We start from the raw sequence: 21,082 nt of genomic DNA, 5'->3' as shown, positions 1-21,082 counted from the left end.
TAACTAAACTTACTGTAGTAATCATGCTGTAATACTATATACATATATCAAATCACTGTTACACACCTAAAACTAAAACAATATTATATGTCAATTATATCTCAATAAAACTGGAGGCAAATAGAAAAAAAAGTAGGGTTAACAAAGAGTTTATCTAAACCAAATATTCAAAGAAGGGGCATACAAAGAGATGTCCTTTCTGCCAAAGAACCTCAGTGTCATTCATAAGCACAATGGCACTAAAAACTGAAATCTAACCCAGGCCAATAGAAGTTTAGGAGGTTGCTTTTAGATGGAAAAAAAATAGTCTTTGGAATCTCCATATTTAATTATGCCTTTGCTGGTTCCAAGAGAGTAATTACAGCAGCAATTACAGAATCTAATAACCAGCTTTATTGGCTCTGAAAGCTGAAGCAAAAACAACTCCAAACATGTTGAAATAAACATTGGTCTCCAGACAGTTGCTTCATTAGACACTCTAAACAGCTATTTGCAGAAAAAAGTAGAGAAGAGATACCCTAAGAATCAGAGACCCATGGAAGTCTTTCACCCAGGACCAGAAACTCCTTCTGCAAGGCATCTGTTAGTGACTCTACAGAACCATTTTCAGAGAATGCATCAGTTCAGTACAACTAGACAGGATGATCCTTTCTTCTAGGCAAATACAGACTTGACTTCTCTTTCAAGAGTTTCTGAGGTGTGCAAGTTTGCTTGCCCTAAGTTGGGGGCATTCAGTATAGGGCCATTAGCCCAACAGATGCTAAGAAGTCATAACTGTACACTCATTACTTGTATATAGAAAGATCTGGGCATCAGTGGGAAGGAAGGCCCAGGAATACCATACCCACTCACGAAATGAATGTTGGGGTCTACAATTCTTTCAGAGACCTGAGGTTCTATATCTGAATTCATATAGCAGAAGGTACAAGGGCTGAGAGGGAAGGAAGAGTACTGCTTCTCTCTCACTCTCAGCATGAACTACATAGAAAACACGAACATACTCCAGAGGATACTTACACACAAATGCAACATTAAGTGAGAATTCTGAAGAACCCTTCAGCAGCCGGTCATGGCAGGCTGCTGGCAGGCAGGGAGCTGAGTTAAGCTGAGGGAACAATTATTCAGATGCTCCTTGCTCATTATGCCCATAAATAAACTTCAGATGTTCGGGTACCCTCAGCCAAGAGAGCCACACTTGGCCCTTAAGCCACTCACTAATCACTTCACTGGGGTCACCTGTCATTTGTCCTGTGTATATGGGCAAGAAAGACCCAAAGTCAAAACAACTAAGTTACCCACCAATGTCAAAGAATTAATAATGGAGGGGCAGTTATTAGTAACCATCTCTGCACCACAGGCAGCAGATATGCCACCAAACCTTGACCAAACAAGAGTTACAATGTTGGAAGCAGAGGGGGCTTAAAATACTCTTGAAGATACTGAAGACCAACCTGGCTCATTAAACAACTAAAAAAAGGGTGACATAGCTTGTGAGATTCTGCAGTGAGTTAGAGGAAGAACCAGGACTAGAACCCAGGTCTCTAGCCCAGGGTTCTTTTTACCACCTCAATGCTTGTTATCTTCAAAATTAAGTTGCTATAAATTAACCGTAGCCCCCCCCCCCACACACTCCCCCCCCCCCCCTTTGGGAATCCCATTTAAAAGCTCATGCTGATACATGAAAGAACCAGAAAGCTACCTGAAATGCTCTCCTAAGTCCCTGTTAGAAGAAAAAGAAAAAGAAAAAATGGAAAAGAGGTGCTAGTCTGCCTGGTTCCGGAGTGCTTTCCCCCAATTGGTGCTGTTGTTCCTGCCCAGTTTCAGAAGAAGAGGGCAGGGCTGAGCTCTCATTTCTCTACTCTGTGAAAAGGTGGCGGGAACAGTGTGGGTCTGCGGAAAGGTCGCAGAAACCAAAATGCAATTTTAAGCCCAGAAAGAGGCTGTTTTTGTGTCCACTGTTGCTCAGTGTCCCAGGCTGACCTGTGGAAATGAGGGCCTCCTCCTGCGGGAGGAACACTACCCTTCACACTGCGGTATTTATTCCCACACAGCTGGGGAGGGCCGGCTAGAGGTGCAGAAACCATACTTCAGAGCAGCCTCCTTCTCTGTCTCTGTTATGTATCTTCCTGTTCCTCTAACTCCCTCTCCGAGGCCTGGAGCTAATGCACTCCATTTAGAGATGGGAAAATAAGTACTTGTATATGACCAGGAAAGTGGAATTTGAAACCCAGCTGACTTCACCAACTAAGTACAGTCCTAGCTGCAAGGGAAAATTCTAGAGACAAAGAAAGAAGCCCCTTATCTGTTTAACAAGAACAAAGATGAGAAGGGTGGATTAGATGCTCCCTCTAAGGTCTTCCTCCAGCTCTAACAATATGTAAACCTAAACAGTTCTAAGATTTCCATAACTGAAACAAACACAAAAGGCTTTTTTTTAACCGATTCTGCATGATCTTGAAAATGATATTAATATCAATACATTTCCTGAATATTTCACATAATCAAGTTTTTCCAGCAAATGAAATTTGCTGTATCTCTGGCACACGTGTGAGGAGACCAAAGCAGCTAGGGTTCACAGGACAGAGTACCAGCGAGAGGAGAGCTGGAGAGAGCGAGAGCAAGAGCACATGTGAGAAGGAAACTCTATAGAGATCACGAACACTAATTAGTGCATGTGTATAAAGAAACTACTGAGGCCAGGGAAAGAACCACTGGGAACAATGAGAGAGCAGTACCGGGGACCAGTTAGTTACAGGGCCTGCTCCTCAGCCACACTGGAAAATCTCTTAATTCATGGGCTTGGAGTATTTAGAAGAATCTCGTCTCAATACTAGGGAATAACTAGCCCTATACTAAATAAACATCACTCTGCGCCCACCTAACAAATCTTAAAAACAAGACCAAAAAGGGCAAGTTGTTACTGAGGAAATTAAATATTCCCAAACAAAGCTTAAGAACATTTATAGAAATACAAAACTACCCAGTACCTAACATGGTAAAATTTACATTAAACATCTAATCAAAAGTTACTATGCAAAAAAATCAATCAACTGTAAAGTAACCCAGAACTAATTAGCAAAGACTAATGTTTAGGAAGCACACAAAAGATATTTAAAAAAATAAATAAATTGAGCTTCTGGAGAGTAAAATTACGGGATGGGGATGGGATCAATGGCAGATGAGACATTGCAGAAAATTTGTAAACTTGAAGACATAGCAATAGAAACTACCCAAAATAAGACATAAAGCCCTGGCTGGTGTGGCTCAGTGGATTAAGTGCTGGCCTGCAAACCAAAAAGTCCCCAGTTCGATTCCCAGTCAAGACATATGCCTCAGTTGCGGGCCAGGTACCTAGTTGGGGGCATGCAAGAAGCAACACACTGATTGATGCATCCCTCACACATTGATGTTCCTCTTCCCCTCTTAAAAAAAAAAAAATAGAGAGAAAAAAGAATTTTAAAAATAAACAGAGGATCTAAGCAGCCTATGTAAGTATAATTGGAGTCCTTCAAGAAGAGCAGTAGATAAACAAAATATTTCAAACAATAATGACTGATATTTTTCCAAATTGGAGAAAAAGTATAAACCCACAGGTTCAAGAAGCTCAATGAACTCTGAGCATAAGAAACATGAAAAAAGGCTCTGGCTGGTGTGGCTCAGAGGATTGAGCACTGGCCTGCAAACCAAAGCGTCGCGGGTTCCATTCCTAGTCAGGGCACGTACCTGGGTTGTGGGCCAGGTCCCCAGCTGGGGGTGCTCGAGAGGCAATCACACATTGATGTTTCTCTCCCTCTCTCTCTCCCTCCCTTCCCCTCTCTTTAAACATGAATAAAATCTTTTAAAAAAAAGAAACATGAAGAAAACTACACCAAAGCACATAATAATAAAACAGCTCAAAACCAGTGACAAAATCTTAAAAGTAACCAGAAAATACACACACACACACAAACACACACCCCACACACATTACAACAGAGCAACAAAGAAAAACAGAGATTTCTCATAGAAAACAATGCTGGCAAGACACTGGAACATTATTAGTGGAATACTAAGTACCCAAAGGAAAAAAAAGTCAACCTAAAATGTGAAATCTTCTAAAAACAAAGGCAAGGAAATATGATCAGACTTCTAGTCAAGATGGTGGTATAGGCAGACATGGCTCGCCTCCACACAACCGCATCAAAATTACAGCTAAAATATAGAACAAACATCACTCAGAACCATCAGAAATTGAGTGGAATGGAAGTCTGACAACTACGGAATTAAAGAAACCACATCCATCCAGTAGGGTAGGAAGGGTGCAGACGTGGAACAGGCTGGTCTCTCATCCACGTGTGGTGGATAAAAATTCGGGAGGGAGATGTCAGGAGTGTGGAGTCTCAGCCCCCCACCAGGCCCCCAACCCCAGGGTTCCAGTACCAGGAAGATAAGTCCCCATAATTTCTGACTGCAGAAACCAGTAGGGATTGAGTTGGTGGAAGAAACTACAGGAGCCCCAAACAGTTCCTCTTAAAGAACCCACACATGAACTCACCTACTCAGACTCACTCCCTCTGAGCTCCAGCACCAGGGTAGCAGATTGAAAGGCACCAGTGCTATACAGGGAGAAACTGAAGTGCCTGACAACAAGGCGAGCGAAGGCCATTGTCCTCTTTCTAAACTCCCCCTGCCCTACAGAACCACTGAGCTGACAGGCTGATGCCATATCTGAGACTCCATCAACCTGGTTAACACTATTTTGAGATCCCCAGAGACTCTGCCCCACCCAATTTAAGGGCCCATGGAAGCTGCTTTTCCATATGAATGGCTGGTCTTGACTAGTGCTTCACAATTTTCCAAATTCTATCAAACAAATAACAGCTGACCTCAGTGAGCCCCAGGTCCAGCATTAGCGGCAGCCAGCCTAGATTCACAGCTTGGCTTTGCCTAGGAATCCCCAAGCTCAACACAAGTAACAGCCATCTCAGACAGCTTTATAGCTCAGGCAGGGTAGCCCCAGGCAAAACACAGGTAGGGGCTGACCTTGGCTTGCACCACCTGGGAAATCCCAGGGCCAGTGCACCCAGTGGACAGCTACAGACTACACTGGAACACCACCACCCTGCCCCTGCACAGCTGACCCTCCATGGAGGGTGGAAGTTGGTGATTAGCAGTCACAGCCAGTCCTTGCAGCTGACTGGCCTGGGTAAATCCCTCCCATTGATCTGCCAACAGCAACTCAGGCTCAACTACAAGAGGAGGGTGTACTCAGCCCACATGAAGGGCATGCCTCCAGTACCCAGCTTGGGTGATAGGGGAGGCTGTGCCACTGGACCCTACGAGACACCTTCGACATTAGGCCACATTACCAAGACATGGAGTCAAAGAAGCTCTACCTAATACACAGAAACAAACACAGGGAGGCTGCCAAAACAAGGAGACAAAGAAACACAGCCCAAATGAAAGAACAGATCAAATCTCCAGAAAAAGAGCTACACAAAATAGAGATAAGCAATCTATCAGATGCAGAGTTCAAAACAATAGTTATAAGGACGCCCAAGGAACTTAGTGAGGATCTCAACAGCATAAAAAAGATCGTCAGAAATGAAGGATACGCTAATTGAAATAAAGAACAACTTACAGGGAAACAACAGTAGAGGAGATGAAGCTGAGAATCAAATCAATGATTTGGAACATAAGGAAGCAAAAAATAAGCAATCAGAACAAGAAGAAAAAAAATTTAAAAAGCAAAAAACAAAAACAAAAAACCAAAGATGGTGTAAGCAGTCTCTGTGACAACTTCAAGTGTTCCAACATTTGCATCATAGGGGTGTCAGGAGAAGATAAAGAGCAAGAAATTGGAAATCTATTTGAAAAAAAGAAGGGGAAGAGATTAGTGAAGGAACTAGTATGAATGAACCATGGATATAGATAACAGGGTGGGGATTGACTGTGGGAGAATGGAAGGGGTGGGCGGGGCAGGGTAGAGCAATGGGGGAAAAAATGGGACAACTATAATATAACAATAAATTCATTTTTAAAAAATAATGAAAGAAAACTTCCCTAATTTGGTGAAGGAAATAGACATACAAGTCCAGGAAACACTGAGAGGCCCAAATAAGATGGATGCAAAGAGGCACACTCCAAGACACATCATAATCAAAATGCCAATGGTTAGACATAGAGAGAGAATCTTAAAAGCAGCAAGAGAAAAGATGTTAGTTACCTATAGGCAAGTTCCAATAAGACTGTCAGCTGATTTCTCAAAGGAAACTTTGCGGGCTAGAAGGGATTGGCAAGAAATATTCAAAGTCATGAAAAGCAAGGACCTACAGCCAAGATTGCTCCACAAAGCGAAGCTATAATTTAGAAGAGAAAGGAGTGCTGGGTGGAGGGGGCAAAGGGAGAAAAGTCAGAACAACTGTAACAGTATAATAAATAAAATATAATTTCAAAAATAAAAACAAAGCAAAATAAAGACTTTGTCATCAAGGAAAAGCTAAAAGAATTCATCACCAGCAGACTCATATTACAAAATATTTTAAAGGAAGTCCTTCAGGCAGAAGGAAAATGATACCATATGAAAATGTAGTTTGCCCTGGCTGGTGTGGCTCAGTGGATTGAGTGCTGGACTGAGAACCAAAAGGTCGTTGTTGGTTCAATTCCCAGTCAGGACACATGACTGGGTTGTGGGCCAGGTCCTGCATTGGGGGCATGCAAAAAGCAATCAAATGATGTATCTCTCGCACATTGATGTTTCTGTCTCTCTCTTTCTCCCTCCCTTCCTTTCTCTGTAAAAATAAATAAAATCTTAAAAAAAAAAAAAAGACAATATAATTCTGCACAGAGGTATAGCAGCATCAAAAAGGGAGAATACATCGGTAAACACATAAGGCTTTTTAATTATTTAAATGTCTTTTTTAAACAACAACAACAATAGTAATAATAATATAGTGAGTTTAGAACACATGTAAGAGTAAAATGTATGACAATAATAGCACATAGGTCAGGAGAAGAGAAATGGGAGTGTACTGTTGTAGGTTCATATACTTTCTGTGATATGGTAATAATATCACTTGAAAGTAGACTACAATAAGTTACAGGTGTATATTATAAACTCTAAGCACTAAAATAAGTGTTACAACTAATAAGCCAACAAAGGAGATAAGTGGAATCATAAACATACTTAATCCAAAAGAAAGCAGGAAAAGAGAAAAACCATAAACAAAGAACATATGAAACAAAAAAAGAGCAACATGACAGATTTAATCTAACCATAAAAATAATCATATTAATGTAGCTTTCCTACACCCCAATTAAAAGATAGAGATTGTTCAATTGAATTTAAAGACCCAATTTCATGCTGTCTACAATAGACTTCAAATATACAGATAAATTCATTAAAAGCAAAAGGATGAAAAGACACACCAAAGTTACACTAATCAAAGATAACTTGAATGGCTATATTAATATTTTAGACAAAGTAGATTCAGAGCAAAGAATATTACCAAGGACAAAGAAGGTCATTTCATAATGATACAGCGGTCAATTTATCAGGAGGATATAATAATTATAAACATTTATACACCTAATAACAGATCTTTAAAATACCTGAAGTAAAAATGGATAGAACTGCAATGAGAAATAGACAAATCTACAAGTACTGTCAGATTTTAATACCCTCTTCAACAACTGACAGAATGAGTAGACAGCAAATCAGTAAGGATATAGAAGACTTGAACAGCACAATCAACGAACCTGACCTAATTGACATTTGTAGAACACTCTACCACCACCAGAAGAATACTCATTTTGTTGATGTGTACACAAAACATTTATCATGATAGACCATATTCTAAGTCATGATACAAATCTCAGCAAATGTAAAAGAATTCAAGTTATATGAAGTATGTTCTCTGACTATAAGGTAATAAAATTAAAAACCATAAACAGAAGATCTCTGGAAATCCCCAAGTATCTGAAAACTAAATAACATACCACTAAATAACCCATGGGTCAGAAAAGAAATGAAATGAGAAATCAGAAGATATTTTTGAACTGAATGAAAATGGAAGCACAATGTGTCAAGATTTATGGGATTCCACTAAAGCAGTACTTAGGGGAACATTTATAGTACTAAATGCCTTTATTAGAAAAGAAGACAAAAGACCTCAAATCAATGACCTAAACTTCTACCTTAAGAAACTAAAGAAGAGCAAGTGAAATCCAAAGTAAACAGAAGGGAATTAGGATCAAAGTGAAAAATCAATAAGATACAAAAGAGAAACAATACATAAGGTCAATGAAATAAAAATCTGACTCTTTGAGAAGATAAATAAAATCGAACTTCTAGCCAGGCTGATCAGGGGGGAAAAATTACCAATACCAGGAATGACAAATTAATATCACTACAGATTCCACAGGTAGTGAAGTAAAAGGAAAAAATGGGGCTATTTTGAATAACTTCATGCCAATAAATCTTACCACTTAGATGAAACTGACAAATTCCTTGAATGACTCAAATCCATGCTCCTTCTACCACATCAGGAATTAGACCTTGCTTATGACACTTTGCTATGGAACCAGGGACAAAAATGATACAGTCCCAAGGTTGAAGGTGCTCACTAACCAGCAGAGAGGACAATGTGATGATGACAGAAGTAATGACAGGGCACTCTGGGAGCCTAGAGGAGGAAAACCTAATCTTTGGAACTATCACACGTTTTAAAAAATGATAGAAGATAGACAAGAGGGACATATCCCAGGCAGCACAGAGAGGTATGAAAGAATGAGGGAGGGAGCGAGAAAAGATAAAAGCCCCAGAGAGAAACTCAAGAACAGTCTTGTAAGTCCTGTTAAGGAGCTGTTGGACTTTATCCCAGGGTAGAGGGAAGCCTTTGAAAGATGCTGAGCAAGACAGGAACGTGATCAGATTTGCATTCAGAAAGAGTCCTCTGGCTGCTATGGGGAGAAAGGACTGGCAACCACTGTACTAATCCAGAGGGTTTGATTTCAAAGGCCTGAACTAAGGCCACAGCAGAGGGTCTGAGCAGGAGAAGATGAACTTGAGAGACACCAGGAAGAAGACTCCACGGACCCATAAACCTTTCTGAATGTGCAGGGTAAGAAAATGGAGAGGGAGTCAGGAACAACATCTAGGTTCCTGGCAGGAGAACCTGGGTGGTTGAGATGCCATTTCTCAGTGAAACTAGTGGCTTAGAGGAGAGAAGTTGGATCACGAAAGGAAAAACCATTCTCACCAGGTCTTTCTGAGGGGCTATGGACTTCAAAATTTAAATTAGTAATGAAATCTGAATTAACATTCTCTAAATTCGTATGATGAAAATAGAAAAATTCAGGGACTTCTGAGTGGGTCATGTCTAAATAATTTCTCACTAGACTATAAAGAATGCTACCATTTATGCATGTGTGTGTCAGAATATATAGGTAAATGTTTGTAATTTACAGACACTATCTCTGGGCCTTGTAATCAGTTACTTTGGGAGACACAATGGCTGGCTGGGGCAGGGTTAGAACTGCAAATCACCTATTATTTACACTACACCTAATCAAAACAAACAAAAAAAGTAACCTAAATAAAACAGCCAATTTCTTTCCCATCCCTAAACATGAAAAGGAAGTTATACTTAAAACTGCAAACATTAACTAAGAACCACTTAACTATGCCTGGCACTGGAGCTGTAGTCTGGCCCCACCAGGAGTAAGGCACTGATCTGTGCTCCTCTCCGCAGCCCCTCAACCCACCAGGTCCCAGGGTGGATGCTCTTAGCTTACTCAGGGTGGCCAGGTTCTTGGCTGAGAGAGAGAGGGGACGCACAGCATGCCCTTGGTTTCCGTTCCCAGACTGGGATGAAATGTTTCTTTTCTGATTGGCTTTTCTTCCTCTACTTCTAACTGAATCCATGCCAACAAGGGGGCTTGTTCAGCCCCCTTCGGCCTGAACAAGCGGGAGAGCACCCTGGCAACCGAGATGACAACAGAGGTCTGGGGCTGGGGTCGTTTGTAGAAAAGTGGGGAAAAGCAAAATGCCAGTCCAGTGTTTTTCAAAGCCAGAGGAAAACCAAACCAGCCTTTTCTCCTTTGGGAATCAGAGACATGATGAGCAGGTTGCAGAGACAAATCACCCTTCTAGAACAAACAGCAGCACGGGAAAGGGCAAGAGGAGCCACAGGAAACTGGTGTCTTTTAGAAGTCTTGCCTTGGTCCCCCCAAAACGGGGACACAGAATCTCAGAGTCCTGGAAGCCTAGTGAAAATCTCTATTTTCACACTGTCTGTAATTTAATTAGAATGTGGGCTCCTGGAGGAAGAAACTGTGTCTCCCCATCTCAGTATCCTTAGTACACAGTAGGTGCTCAGAGGAATGGTTGGCTGGACAAACACACTCCTGGAGAGTAAATCTGACTTTGTTTGTACAGAGGAGAAAACTAAGGCTCAAGGAGATACAGGCACAGAGTAGGTGCTCAGTGAACCCCAGCTGAATGAAAGCTTGGTAGAGGGGTGAGCCCAGGACCAGGGTGCAGGTCTCCAGCCCTTCCCCACAAGCCCTGCTGGGACTGAGAAAGAATGGATGATCAGGAGCAGTGAGCTCTATTAGTGAGGAGAAGAAAAGTGCAGGCAGAAATTGTTTTTCTAAAAAATCAAGCCCCTTAAGACCCCAAGCCCCCACAAACAGACTCTGCCCTCTCTGGCCATAGGTGGAGTAGGCTTGTGATCCAAGCTGGGCCAAAGAACAGCTTCCTCCTTGATTATGGTGATTGATCAAGTCATGGCACATGACCCAAGCAGCCAATCAGATTCATTCTCTGAGATTTTTCTAACAGTGCTAGGAGAAAAATGGGGGTAGAGGGAAACAGAGACTCCCCCACAACCAGGATCCAAAGCTGTAAGTCAGAGCAGCCTGCATTCATGGCCCAGACTCATGGAGAAGTCAGTAAGAAAGAGTTAACACGCAGCGAGAACAGCTCCACCCTTCCCTTTCCCACAGTCATGTGAGTCAGTAAGCTGCAGAGTAAGCTGGTATGAGCTGGCATTCTGTCTCCTGCCAAACAAACTGGTCAGTGTGGGGAATGTGGTAGAATGAAAAAATGAGAGTGGAGAGAAGCTGGAGCAGGGATCCTCAACTGGGAGGATCTGTGGATCCCTAATACAACATGCAAAATGTCAACATGTTTTCTGAGAAAACAGCACTTAGGATTTGTAAAAGTGAACGATCTCCTGTGGAGTTAAAAATGAGGAAGCTAGAGAAAAAGGAGATATAGACATTCCAAAAGATGGCCTCCTGATGAGTATCTCCCAAGAGTCCTCCTCTAGTCAACCACGTTCTGTAGGTCTACCTTCTCAGTAATGCCATTTCCCAATCCTTCTGCCTCAACTTCCTTTATATGGTTCAACTTCCCTTATACAGTTCCCTCTGCCACAGCCTCTGCATAGATAAAAACAAGAGTTACTATCTTCTTCTAGCTACTCTCCGCCCTTGGCAACTTTTGTGCTGGGTTTTTACCCCAAGTTCTGAGTAGGGTAACCATACATCCTGGTTTTCCTGGGACAGTCCCAGTTGATACCTGCTATACCAGAGTAATTATTAATGGCACCCCTTTTCATTTGCATAAGTATCCTGATTTGAATGATAGAGTCACCCTACCTCCCAGGAATCATGAAAACCTCCCTCTCCCCTTTTCTTTCTAGCCACAGATCATGTCCTGTGGTGAGGAGGTACACACAGCAAAGGTTCTGGGGATCTAAGGGCAAAAGGGCATTTCAAGAGGACAGGGTGGCACTTTGGATCTCAGAGTAGCACCATGGCAGTCGGCAAAAACAAGTGCCTTACGAAAGGGGGCAAAAAGGGAGCAAAGAAAAAGTGGTTGACCCATTTTCTAAGAAAGATTGGTGTGATGTGAAAGCACCAGCTATGACCAATATAAGAAATATTGGAAAAGCACTAGTCATGGGAACCTAAGGAAGCAAAATTGTATCTGATGGTCTCAAGGGTCAGGTTTTTGAAATGAGCCTAGCTGATCTGCAGAATGATGAAGCCATATTTGGAAAATTCAAGCTAATTATTGAGGATGTTCAGGGGAAAAACTGCCGAATTTCTATGCCATGGATTTTACCTGTGATTAAATGTGCTCCGTGGTCAAAAAATGGCAGACCTTGATTGAAGTTCATGTTGATATCAAGACTAACCAATGGCTATTCACTTGCCTATTTTGTGTTGGCTTTACTAAAAAAAAAAAAAAAAACACAGTAAGATTCAGAAGACCTCTTATGCTCAGCATTCAACAAGTCAACCAAATCCAGAAGAAGGTGATGGAAATCATGACCTGAGAGGTGCAGATAAATGACTTGAAAGAAGTGGTCAATAAATTGATTCCAGATAGCATTGGAAAAGACATAGAAAAGGCTTGCCAATCTATCCACTCCATGACATTTTCCATGACATTTTTTCTAGAAAAGTCAAAATGCTGAAGAAGCTGAAGTATGAATTGGGAAAACTCATGGAACTTCACGGTGAAGGCAGCAGTTCTGGGAAAGCTACTGGGAGTGAGACAGGTGCTACAATTGAATACGCTGATGGCTCTGAGCCCTCTACCCACCCAGTCTAAGAATCTGTTTAAAATTCAGACTTTTAATAGTGACAAATAAAATCCTGTTTGTGATGTTAAAAAAGAATAAAAAAAGTACCCTGCCATTCCACCTAAGAGGGATAAGGTGGGAGTTTGGCTAAACTCCTGTACACACACACACATACACTCTCCCCCCACACCCCCCACCCCATCTTTGGGGGAACTTGCCTCTTATTTCTACACTTACCCTCCCAAACTGAGGCGCCAGGTGTTAACAATTCCCACCTCTTCTCCCATAGCCTTTGTCACCCCTCCCAATTACAGCGGATCTCAATCAGGGCTGGAACAAGGAAGGCAGCAGCTTCAGCCTCTCCCTTCTTAGGGGCTGGAAAAGCCTCTCTTCCTACAGATCATCAGCCAATGCCGCAGCTCCCAGCTCTTCAGCATACCGAGGGCAGGCCCCTTCAGCAGCTGGAGCAATCAGGACCCAAGAGCAAGAGGACTGTGTCCAAGGACCATAGGGCCTTGTGTGGAGTCAGCTGGGTATGTGCTCTTGGGGGCAAGGGGATTGTTTTGGGTGCTTGCTCACAAGGTTGTGGGTTGGTCTATATGAGCTGGGGAAGGGAGGGACAGGAGAGGGTGTATGTGGATTTGTTTGGGAGTTACCTTTGCTGGTCCTGTCTCTACTTGTCACCAGTGTTTTTCTAAACATATACCTTAATGTTCCACTCCGCTGCCTAGAAAATCCTGCACTGGCTTTCATTCTCTAAGCTTCATCAGGCTAGTTCTTCCCAGGTGTTCTCCTCACTCTTCACCTGGCTAGCTCCCACTGGTCTCGCAGAGCTGACCAGGCAGCAGCTTCTCAATCATCCTATACCCCAGGCTGGGCTAAGACCCTTCTGCATGCTCCTGCACCACCCTTGCTGAAGGCTGCCTTAAAGCACTAATGCTGTCCCCGTAGACAGCGCAGTGAGCTTCCTGAGGACACTCCTGGCATAGAAAAGGTGTTCAAGCCCACATTGGAATGAATAATGAGGAAGCAACGCCTACAGTCTGGTCAATCGCTCTGCCTCAACCAGTGGTTTTCAAGGATCCTGGGGCTTAGGGAAAATGTTCTAGAAGTTCTTCAACCAACAAGCATTTTCTACCAAGCCAGAAGGATTTAAACTGCCCAAGGACCAGCCGTCATTGCTTCTCCACATACGAGTTTACTTGAACCACATCTGGCATTAAAATTACCTCCATGGACTAAAACCCCCCAAAACAGCCTGAGATCCTCATAACTTTGGAAGAGAGCTCTAACAAGATTTTTTAACCTTGCCAGTTCTCACTCTGTTTATGAAATCACAAGACCCCACTGGTCTACTTCCCAGAGTCATGAGAGAAGAAATAAGGAGTATGTTCCTGGCTCCATCCTCTTGGAAATATAATAGAAAAAGTTATGGCAGGTTTCTATTTCTGTTCTTTGCAAAGCTTTTGAGAAGACATGCTACTAACGGTTGGGAAGACCCCTTCCTTACACTCCCCCCACAAACCTTTTATTATTTTGTAATTTAGGTCAAATCGCACTGCGGTTAATTTCCTAGAACTAGCCAAATACTAATGCTGGAATGAAATTCATTTTTATCAATTGCCTGAAACAACTGGGTCATAGTCAGATAATCCTGAGGTCCAATAAGGTGGGAGTTAGGCAGACGTGGGCCTATATCTTGGCTATATCATTTCCAATCTGGGTGATCTTGGGTGACCCTTGAGCTTTAATTTCCTTGTTTGTAAAATGGTAATAAGACAATAAAATAATCCTACCCAGAAATACAATGTCTTATCACCCAGGAAAGGTTCTGCAAATATTGGGACGGCCAAAAAGTTCATTTGCTTTTTTCTGTTAGATGGCTCTAGTAGCGCTTAGTTGTCTTTAATTTCATTTGAAACAATTCTGTTAGGTTGCATTGTGACAGCTGTCATATCAGCGTGCATTAAAAAAACACTTATCAAAATGGGTGAATTTTTGTGTAGCCATTTTACTATGAAGATGGAAGAAAATATGCAACATTTTCAGCATATTATGCTTTATTATTTCAAGAAAGGTAAACTGCAAATAAACACAAAAAAGGATTTGGGCAGTGTATGGAGAAGGTGCTGTGACTGATCAAACATATCAAAAGTGGTTTGAGAAGTTCCATGCTGGAGATTTCTCTCTGGGCAATACTCCACAGTCAGGTAGACCAGTTGAAGTTGACAGTGATCAAATTGAGACATTAGTTGAAAACAATCAACATTATACCATGCAGGAGATAGCCAACACAAATATACAGATCAATAGTTATTGGTGAAAATGAAAAATGTGTCTTATTTTATGGAAAAAAACTAAGCAGACTTTTTGGCCAACCCAGTATTAACTGAATCAGAATACACATTATTTTAAAATTCCATAACAGTCATTCCCAAAAGGCTCTTCCCAAGAGTTATTTTATTTATTTATCTATTTATTTGAAAGAGAGAGAAACATTGATTTGTTGTTCTGCCTATTTATGCATTCATTGTGATTCCTTATTTATTTATTTAAATCTTCAACTGAGGATATGGTTATTGATTTTTTTTTAAGATTATGTTTATTTTTAGAGAGAGGGGAAGGGAGGGAGAAAGGGGGAGAAACATCAATGTGTGAGAGAAACATAGATTGGTTTCCTCTTGCACGCTCCCAACTGGGGACTTGACCCGCAACCCAGGCAGTGCCCTGGCTGGGAATGGAACTGGGAATCCTTCAGTTTGCAGGCCGGTGCTCAATCCCCTGAGCCATACCAGCCAGGGCTGCTTATTGATTTTTAGAGAGAGAGGGAGAGGAGGGGAGGGAAGGGGAGGGAAAAAGGAAGGGGGTCAGGGAAGGGAAGGGTGAAAGGAAGGGGGAAGGAAAGGGAAGGGAGAAGGGAAGGGAAAAAGGAAGGGAAGAGAAAGGAGAGGAGACAGGAGGGGAGCGGAGGGGAGGGGAGAAATATCAGTCAGTTGCCTCTCATACATGCCCTGACCAGGGAATCAAACCCACAACCTAGGTATGTGCCCTGACCAGGAATCAAACTTTACTACCTTTTGGTGTATAGGATGACACTCCAACCAACTGAGCCACCCAGCCAAGGCCATTGGTTGATTCTTGTATGTGCCTTGACCTGGCATCGAACTTGCAACCTTCACATATCGGGATGAAGCTCTAATTAACTGAGCTATATGGCCAGGGTAAGACTTAGTATTAATTTGGTGACCTTGGGCAAGTCACTTAACCTCTCTGAGGCTCACTGTCCATATGTGTGAAATAAGGATAATAATATCTGTATCTCACTGGACTACTGTGAGGAACAACACAACATATGCAAGGCACTTATGTAGCATAGTACCTGATAGCAGACATTTAATAAATCTTCATTCCTTTCCCCTTTAGTATAGCTTAAAAGTTAAGTAACTTCTCCAAGATTACAGTTAGTAATTGATGAAGCCTAAATTTAAACTCAGTTTGTCTGATTCCAGAGTTCTTGTTATTATTATTCCCATTTTACAAATGAGGGCACAGACTCAGAGAGACCAAATAGCATATCTTAATGGCAGACATCAAATTTACACACCCTTCTACTCAAAGATTAATCTTGGTAGAAAAAAATCCAAACAGTAAAAACAGATTGGGCACACCAACGTGAATATACTTAATGCCACAAAACTGTATACTTTAAAATGGTTTAAAAGGTGAATTTTATGTTTATACATATTTTACCACAGAGACAAAAAACAATAGATTGGTTTCATGAGTTTGCTATCTGGTCTTCCCTGCTGAACAATGTAGTTTATAACCATATATGTGAGAATAACTGCACAGAAAAACCAGAAACCAAAATCCTGGGGGGCGGGGGGAGTAATTTATATTCCCTTGAACAATCCACAACAGTAATAGGATTGTTTAGAAAAGAATGTAAAGGAAGTCAGAAAGCAGCCTTCCTACCAAGGCCTCAGGGGTCCCATGTAGTCAATTAAAAAGCAAAAGATAAGGATAAATGCTGAAAATTCTCCAGCCAATTAAAATCCTTTCTCCTGGCCTCAGAAGCCCCCTCACCGTGGGGCCCCTAAGATCCTCCCACAGATGACTGGCAGGCTCAGTCCTCCTTGTCTCCTGACTCTCGCCTTCACTGGCATTTTGGTTTTCCTGGCTCCAAAAGTTGAGGGAAAACACCCAATGCTCCCTGCCACTCCATTCACCCTCTGCCTTCTGCCTTACCACCACCCTCTCCCAGCCAAGCTTCCTTCTGATGGGGGACTCAAATGTCAGAAAACCTTAGTTCCAGGTAACAGCTAATAAGCTTAGTAATCAATATAAGTAAAAAGCTATTGTTTCAGGAACTGAAGGTATGACCCACTTTGATTCCAGAAAACTGTAAGCAGTTCCTCCTTTGTGCTTTAGGAAGACTGCAAGCAATCAAGATGGTACCTGAGCCATTGTACTCCAGGGCACAAGGGCCACTGCCCAGGACACAAACACTACCACCCAGGACACAAAAACCACTGCCCAGGGCACAAGGGCCACCGCCCAGGACACAGGTGAAAGAATGCTGAAGTTTTTATCTGATTAACTTTTTCCCTGAATTCCAAACCTCTTATCTACACGTTTCTTCTCCTTATAAAAAGGGCCCGTTTATAGTGGAATTGAAGGCAGTCTGTTAGGGTACAAACCTGCTGTCTTCTCAGACCACTGACCATCTGAATCAAGCGCCCATAAAGATTCAATCCCTTTCTCTGCTTATTGGGTCTGGTAGATGACAGGCAGCGTGAACACTGGCTTTTCTGGTTTCACTTCCAAATCCTGCTGAGCACTCTGCCATACCATCTCTGAACCCCGGTTCAGACATGAAATCCAGTTCTAGTTCCAGGTCTCTGGTCAAATCAAAGTCTTAGTTTCCTTATCTGTAAAATGGGGATGGGGAATTGTAGGGGAAGTCAGAAATGCAATATGGCGTCCGCAGTAAAGGCATCTGGGAAATGTTGGGACTCTGTTTAACCTCTGTGATTGTTTAACTCTCTGTAGCCTCAGGCTTGGCTGACTACCCAGAAAGCCAGATGCCATCCAAAGATAAACGTCAGGCCCCCAGGAAGGAGGTTAATGAATGTATAGTGTGGATAACTGCCTGATGTTATCTGTTAACTTAGAAATGCATTGTTCTTTCTGGTGGTCTATGTGACTGCTCACCATTAACCTCCTATAAAAAAAAAGAGACCCTGGCCTGGCAGGGGTGTGGATTTTTCCCCAGTCGGCTAACACTGGAAGCAGCTGCTTTGCCCGTGCAAGTTTCTCATATTAAAGCTCTTATGAATTTGAATAAGGCTACGTGTCAGTTCTTCAGAATCGATCCTGAATTTAGACTTCTGAGGCTTTCACCTAATAGGAGTGAACCCAGATGACCAAAGTCTCTTATGTTTCCAAGACACAGTAACTCATCAGAACTGTAATAAGGTCAGCTAGGCTGAGCTGCCCACCCTTCTTTCTTTATCTACTGTCAACACATGTACCAAGATATAGCTCTGTAATGTACAGATGTCCTAGCCAGTCTTCATGCTGACCATCTCAGGTGCTGATCTTCACTATCTTGGAGACTATTTCTTTAAAGAAAGGGATCACTCTGCATCTACGCTGGACATGGCTTTTTCCCCTCCTATGAACCACAAAGCCATATGTCTTTATTAGCAATTAAAACAAAAACCAAACAGAAATTTGTTTCTCATACATGAAAAATATCAGAAAACTCCTTCTTGGGTCTGTTTTCACTAAAGATACAGAAAATTATGTTTTAAACTATTGGATCAAAGGGCATAGAGAAATTCAGGCCAAAATTAACTCATAGCAGGCTGATTTGTGGTCTTATGGGCCTTATGAGTCTTAATACCCAGGAAAGAAGGAAGTCAGCTCCTAAGAACCTGGAGTGGGGTGGGCAAAGAAGAGGAGGAAAGCGCCTCTTGTTTTTGCTTTCCTCCACACCGCCTGTGTTCTCTCCTACTTCCCAACAGAGAAGGTGAGACAGCAAATACTACAGACGTGGATTTTCAGTGGGGTTTGCACCTCTCCAAGTACCCAACATGGTCTGAGAATTCAAACAACTGGCTGAGAAGGGACTGAAAATCCATAATCTGGCCTATTTCCTATATTTAAAGACAGTAAACAGACTGGGGAAAATTCGATGTCTACATAAATACATATACCCTCTCTTCTCCCTGCAAGAGCAGACTCCTTCCTCCAAGCTGCCTCTCACAGCCCTTTTCACTTTCTCCCTTGGACACGAGTCATAATCCCTAATGGGCTGTAAGACTGAGACAGAGACCAACAATGATCAGTTTCTATCCTCCTAGTTATGAGTAACACAGAGCCCTGCACTGCTAAGTGTCTGGGAAACATATGTTAAATGAGTAACAGAAGGATAATTTAATGACCTCTGTGATTCTTAAAGGGGTCACTGTAAATAAAACTGCTTTCTTCTCAAGTCCTGAACTACTTACTATAAGAATCATCAAGGCTGGTAGAGTGCTGAAAATGTTCTATATACTGATATGGGTGTTGGTTATGTAGGTATATACATTTGTAAAAATTCACTGAGCTATACACTTAAGACTTGTCTGCTTTACTAAGTAAGTTACACCTCAGCCCTGACTGGTTTGGCTCAGTGGGTTGGGCACTGTCCCACGAATTGAAAGATTGCCAGTTCAATTCCCAGTCAGGGCACGTGCCTGGGTTCCGGGCCAGGGCCCCAGTTGAGGGAGTGTGAGAGGCACCCGATTGATGTTTCTCTCACACATCCATGTTTCTCTCCCTCTCTCACTCCCTTGTCTTCTCTTTAAAAATAAGTAAAATTTTTAAAATAAGTAAGTTACACCTCAATAAAAAAAACAAAAACAAGAAGCACCAAAATTTGATATTTATAGACCACTTTCCCAGGTCTTTTTACAGACTTCCTAATCCTCCCCAGAGTCCTAAAACAAGGGTTAAGAGTGGGAATTATCTGAACCCTGGTACAGGAAGCCCTCAGGTGCAGGAAAAACAGTCTGGTAAAGAGGATCACAACTGTAGCAACAACAAGACCTTGGAGTGTGTGATCCTCCACCTAAGCTGTGCTAGTCTGCCAAACCACCAACAGCCAGTTATGACTCAAAAGAAAACAACCCCCTAAAATAGCAACTGCTTGCTCCATCTCTCCTGTCAGCTGGTTTTTTGCATGGTAACTTTAATTTTATTTTCAAAACCATTCTGGCAGGACTGGGAATGAGGCAGCAGAACTCACTGGAATGAAGAGGTGGAAACCATGGGTCTAGACCCAGGTTTGCCTTTGTGCGTTGTGTCATTTTTAACAGGTCACCTAACCTCTCTGGGCCTGGGATGTCCCCCTGCATGGGCAAGATGAGGTCTAAAGTTGTGTGATTTTTCCAGAATTGCTTAGGAGACAGGAATGTACTGTGAACGTGACTAAAAGGGAGAGAACTGTTTTAATGAGCACTAGTAGGGACTTGAGGTTTTAAAGACCTTAATTTAGAACCAGGTGGGTAAATGTCTTCCATATTCCTAAACGGCTTAGTTGCTCATGGTGGCACCAGGATTTACACTACGCACAAAAGGCCTTTCAGAGAAGCCCAATGCTCTCCCAAGACTCCCAACGTCATCTTCAGTCGCCATACTAAGGAGCAGATTTAATTAAAATGACACAAGTCAGACCAGCCCTTAGCTGTTGGTTTCTTTCTCCAGTCCCCTCACACTGGGGACAAATCACCTGCGTCCTGTGGCCCAAAGGTGGGTCAGTGAGGAAGTCAAGTCCTGCCACAAGGAAACAACCCCAGTATGTTTAACTGGTCAGTACTGGGTTTTTGTCCAGCAGAGCTTGAGCCTACTCAGCCCCAACAGAAATCGGTGGCTCTGATTTGCCCAGAGTCTGGCAGTCAAGTCAGAAGCAGGCTACTGATCCAAAGGAGGCTCAGACACCAGGACAGATGCCCTCTAGCATTTGTACTGCTTGCCTGGACAAAGACTCTGGGGAGCAGCTAAAAACCATTATTCCACTCTGGCCTCTGAACTGGGAAATCAAAATGGAAAAATGTCCAGCACCTCCTACAAAACAGTCTGTGGCTCTTAGCTTTTACAAAGAGCAGGGATGTACTCAAGCTGTTAACAGACAAAATTAATGCTGAGCTCCTCCATCTTTTTGTGCAGCAAAACTACTTGGAGCAACACCTGGTTCTCTGGGGGGTTACTTTAAAGTGGGCACTTGTTGATTCAGATAATGTTAGAGCAGAAATGAAACTCAGCCTTCATTTAATCCATCCTTTTCATTTTACTGTCAAGAAAACAATGGCCCAGAGTTGGGAGGACACTTGCCCAAAGATACCAGTTGGACAGAGTTAGAACAGAACCAGGATGCAGTGTCTCTAAGTCCTAGAGCTCCGCTTAATCATCCTGGTGATGGAGGAACACCCAGAGAATAGGAAAGCTAACAGAAAACTGGG

At 42.4% G+C, this 21,082-nt stretch overlaps 1 protein-coding gene and 1 pseudogene across 1 annotated transcript in view; one reads left to right on the top strand and one right to left on the bottom strand.

Annotated features, from left to right (window-relative positions):
• Positions 1-21,082, bottom strand: part of CHMP4B (charged multivesicular body protein 4B) — a 44,044-nt gene that overhangs the window by 8,520 nt on the left and 14,442 nt on the right. The window lies entirely within an intron of this gene.
• Positions 11,801-12,616, top strand: LOC150003448 (small ribosomal subunit protein eS1 pseudogene; annotated as a pseudogene).

Source organism: Furipterus horrens, unplaced genomic scaffold (assembly GCF_987537825.1).
Source record: "Furipterus horrens unplaced genomic scaffold, mFurHor1.1.pri manual_scaffold_8, whole genome shotgun sequence".
NCBI lineage: Eukaryota > Metazoa > Chordata > Mammalia > Chiroptera > Furipteridae > Furipterus > Furipterus horrens.
The sequence above is the reverse complement of the archived record's forward strand: the minus strand, read 5'-3'. Positions and strand labels throughout refer to the sequence as shown.